The sequence below is a fragment of the Lolium perenne genome, chromosome 4 (genome assembly GCF_019359855.2).
Source record: "Lolium perenne isolate Kyuss_39 chromosome 4, Kyuss_2.0, whole genome shotgun sequence".
In the NCBI taxonomy this organism is placed as follows: Eukaryota; Viridiplantae; Streptophyta; class Magnoliopsida; order Poales; family Poaceae; genus Lolium; species Lolium perenne.
Window position 1 is genome coordinate 65,838,521 of NC_067247.2, and position 4,520 is coordinate 65,843,040.

A 4,520-nucleotide genomic window follows, 5' to 3' on the forward strand; every position below is an offset into this window, starting at 1 on the left:
ATCCAGAGTTGTTTTACCGAAACATGACGTGTTTTTACAAATTATGTTGAAATTTATCTTTGTTATTTTTCCTAAAAATTATGTTACTTAACAAAAATACATCTCAAATAATTTTAGATTTTGAGTTTTCTACCGTTTTCTTTTATTTCTTTTTAAAATTAAAAGACGATCCACGGGTAAAAGAGAGGGGGGGGGTGACTAAACCGTGGCACACCACAGGTAGGTGACCCAAATTTCAAATTTCAAATTTTCCTCTTAGGCGTCTAGATCTGCCAACCCCGTCTAGCCCATCATAAGAAGTTTGGAAAACTATATTCCGCAGCCAGCTAATGCATCAACCGGTATGTGCTTTCTTGGCGTCGCGTGTGTAGCCACCTCTCCATTGCAACTGGCCGTTGTCCACCTCCTTCGTGCATCTGGCCGCCGCTCCCTCCTATGTTTCTCTCATACGCGTGGCTCGGCGGTACCTCCTCCTCCGCGTGAAGCCCTGCTACTAGAGGTCCTCGGCCCACGCCTGGATGCCGCTGTTGACCTACAGGCGCATTGTCTGCAGCTTCCCCGCGAGCTCTGGCCACCGCTTCTGTTTGTCCTCCCCGCATGCTCCACCGTCATCTCCTTCCCGGTGTCCTCCGCTCGCTGGCCGGAGCCTCAGGCGGGAACAAATACTCCGTGTGGACGCCATGTTTGAGATTGGCGTGGACACCGTCACCCTCCCATGGTCAGGTTGATCGATACCTCGATGGATTCACCCGATCTGGCCCCAGCGACCTTAGGTATGGTAGATTTCTCGTTGGCAAGCTCGAATCACGCCTCCATGGTCAACGAGTGGTCGTTGGGGAAGGTCGGTTTTTGGGGATTTTCTGTCGATGATGCACACAGAGTTGCGTTTTTGTACATGCGTCCATCATTATTGGTGCATTAGTACGGACAAATAGCTACAATAAATTTTGTGCATATGATACAGAGATATTGCACCAACGTTACATACGTGTTTCTATATTGTTGGATTGTTTAGGAAAAATGTTGGATATACTCCATAGAAATGTTGGAAACGATGCAACATTTTGAAAATGTTAGATACGTGGAGGAAAATGTTACATTCAAATTTACTTTGTACCACTTGCTAGATTTTTTGCACCATAATTTCACGATTTTAACAGACTGTAGAAAAAATGTTGAGGACAAATATTACATACTCTGAATAAGGATGATACATACGAATCATTTGTGTACCAAGATGAAACGTACGGAAATCGCTCGCTTAAATAGATGAGACGGTTCGAAAGGAGGCTGATGGAAGGCGTTTTTACAGCCGGATGATCTCTAGGGTTCGCCAAGAAGTTTACCTATGGCTGTTTTTCTAGCAATGGGCACGGCGGCACACGTACCAAGTCGACGCAGCGGAACCCTTGCTACCTAGGCCCTGGCCGGCCGGCCACCGTCCTATCCTCGGTGGTTGCAAAGGCGCCTAGTAGAATATTCCGAGGTCCACTATGTGCAGGCTCAGCAAGTCCGGAGGCAGAACATGTACCCACAGTTGGGTTGCGCATCGATCTCGCCCATCCCCACGTACGTTCCACGGTGCTTTCAGGCTAGCTCAGCCAGCAGACGGTTGACGGCTCACCGGCCGGCCTCGTTGGCGCCACACGCGATCCCAGTCAGGACGACCTAATTCTGTCCCTCGCCGCACAGTGCCGCGCGCGACCACCGAATCCATTGTTCCATGCACTATTAATCGCCTCTTGGTTATTTCCTGGGCCGGTCGATGTCGGCTCCAGAGATTAACCTGTTTATACGTCGCATTCCAGATCGCCGCGAGCCGGGCATTCCGCGACCGCGAGGAGAACGGACGGGTGGGGCGCCAGTTCCTGCGTGCTCACCCAGTGTCGGTGGTCAGCTGCTGCTACCTGCAGGTACATTGGACTACATTATACTATTATTATACTGTAGAAGTTCGTAGGCGTGAGAAGGTGTGCGTGCGTGTTGTGTACTGACAAGTGGTATATATACAGAGACTCGTACGTGCGACGTCGTACGCCGGCCGAAAGCGCGCCGCGTGCATGCTTCTACTGTATTTGAGTGAGATTGAGACCAAAGGAAGCCGATGTACATGGGGTGCCTGCTGGGATAGCTTTCTTGCCCATTTCCTTAAAGTCCTTTGTCTTGGTTCCAACAATTTCTTGTAAGGTTAGTTGGAGACTTGCCGCTACTGCCCTGTAATAGGGTACGTGTGAAGACTGAAGACAAGAAGGCGGCTTGCGTAGCCAACAGCAACAGGCAACTCACAATGCGCATGCGCTTAATAGCAGACATACAACTATATGAAATGTACTAACATTGTGGTACACATAGGAGACTAGCGGTGTCATATATTGACTAGCTATCATGCAGTTGTTAGAAAGTGGTCAAGTACAAAACAAGCTTCCACTGTCGAACGGGTGGCTCATGATATTCAGGACTTCGAAAGCAGTGGTACTACTCCCAAGTACGGCAACTAACACTGATATAGGTACTATCTACAATTCCATGCCGATTAGCTGAGAATTATGGTCGACTTCTAGACCGACGCAGCAAAGCGAAGTAGGTGCCCGATGCATCGACGCCACCGCCTTCCACTGAAGGAAAGCATGGCGCACACACAAGGAAGGGAACCGATATACTCCCTTCTTAACGGTAGTCATTAGCAGGATTAGACTGAACGGCTACTCCTAGTCCTGTAGGCACGGATTGGTTGCCATGCATTCAGCTAGCTGCTGACAGTGCAAGGAGCTGAATGGGACATGATGACAAAGGCGGATAATTCCCCTGAATCTTGAAGTGGCGGTGGTTGCAGCTGGACGTGATCCAGTCGTCACTATAGCCGTCTCCTTCTGGGATTTGGAGCTGGTGCAGTGCAGCGCAGGCCGATGGATTATCCAACCCTGCGCCGTACGTACACGGTAGGTAGGACGCCGTGAGCACGGCGCACGCGAGAAGATCAATCTGAGAGATTACAGAAGCTTAGCGAAAGCGCTAGCCGCCACCATTAATCTAGTGCTAGTATAGACGTGTAGATTATTATCCTTTTCTTGCTAGAACTGTTGCGTGGAAGATCGATCTAAACCGAGGTTTCTAGAGGCCAGCCGGCATTCATATATATGCCTTTCAGCCTGTGTGCGTGCGAACCCGGCCGACATGCACGACGATCGCGGACGAGGTTAGCTGTAAAGGGCTTTCTGTTTTTCTTCTCCTGCTGACTTAGCTAAGCTGTTTTCTTTCTCCGTTTCGCGTACGGGCGCATCAAAGATTATTACGGCCGGATGCTCCTGATCCTCGGTCAGCATTGCGCGCGATCGCTTTCGCGCCGCGTCGGCCTGTGCGGTGGAGTATATTTTTCCTGGAGCCGAGAGAGTGCTGACGGGAGGATCACGTGTCGGCATCCTAAGTTGAGTCCCTGCCGTGCTTTCGAGCTTTGCAGTTCAGAGTCAAATTCTGAACAGCGCGCATCATGTCTGAAGAGAAGATTGAGTCGTCAGACCGGCTTCATCAAGGCTAAAGCATCGCAACGAATTCCTTGTATCCAAAAAAAACTTTGAATTTGAATTGTTGGGACTTTCTCAAAGAGAAGAGTACCCTCTAAAAATTAGAGTATGCTGCTTAGTGTGGCGTGCACACGGTATTCTTTAGTAAAAGGCGAAAGAATAGTTCGCTTTGTGCTCACCACGCAGCTGCGTGATTTGATCAGCTGCGCCTCGGCTCAGTTTTATAGCCAGTTTACCGCGGCGTCTTCCTTCGCCTGGCGGTGTGGGACTATTTATTATTAGCACGGAAGCTAACCGCGTCAACTACGCCGCAAGGATTCTGTCGGTTAGGCCAACCGGCCCAGTGCACGTACTCGTGGGTTCTGTTGGCCCGTGCTGGCCGCGCGTCATTAGCCCATTAACAGTGAGAACGAGAGAAAATCCCTGTGGCCTTGTTGCAGCTGTTTCCAAGGTCATTTTTTTTGTTTGCGAAATGTTTCCAAGGTCGTTGAGGCCCAACACAATAGGAACGCCTTGTACACTTGTAGTGGTACGTGCTGCCCTAAAAAATATGACAATACCACTCCAACCTCCGCTAAAAAAAAAGGGTACTACTTGAAGCTGGTTGGTGGCATGTAGTATTTTTTAAGGTGATGATAGTCTAGTTTTTTTAAGGAAGATAATAGTCTAATTAAGTTGGTGCTGCCTTTACATGAGCTGGAATGAAGGTGTCATTGCTGAAAGATGTACGTGGGGATGATCCATGCTTTTGGCGACTGCAAGCACCTATTGTTTGTTAATCTTGCAAGATTAACACGATGCGGACACTTGTTAAGCTCGTGCATTGCTCTCAAGGCGCAATTCTTGCAGAATACTAGTGAATGCTTGAGTAGTGAAGAACGTGAGAGAGTTGTCCAGATGTGCGCATATGATGACAAGTTCATCAGAGTAGGGCTCGCTACCTTTGCTTGTAATTTGGATTTGGGCATGCATTCTACTGAGCTCACATCCTGCATTTCG

The 4,520-nt window shown here is 48.9% G+C and overlaps 1 non-coding gene across 1 annotated transcript; it reads right to left on the minus strand.

Annotated features, from left to right (window-relative positions):
• Positions 1-3,590: 3,590 nt before the first annotated feature.
• On the minus strand, positions 3,591-3,709 carry LOC127297849 (U5 spliceosomal RNA). The gene has a single exon (XR_007849531.1). It is a non-coding gene; the product is annotated as a U5 spliceosomal RNA (small nuclear RNA).
• Between the last annotated feature and the right edge of the window lie 811 nt (positions 3,710-4,520).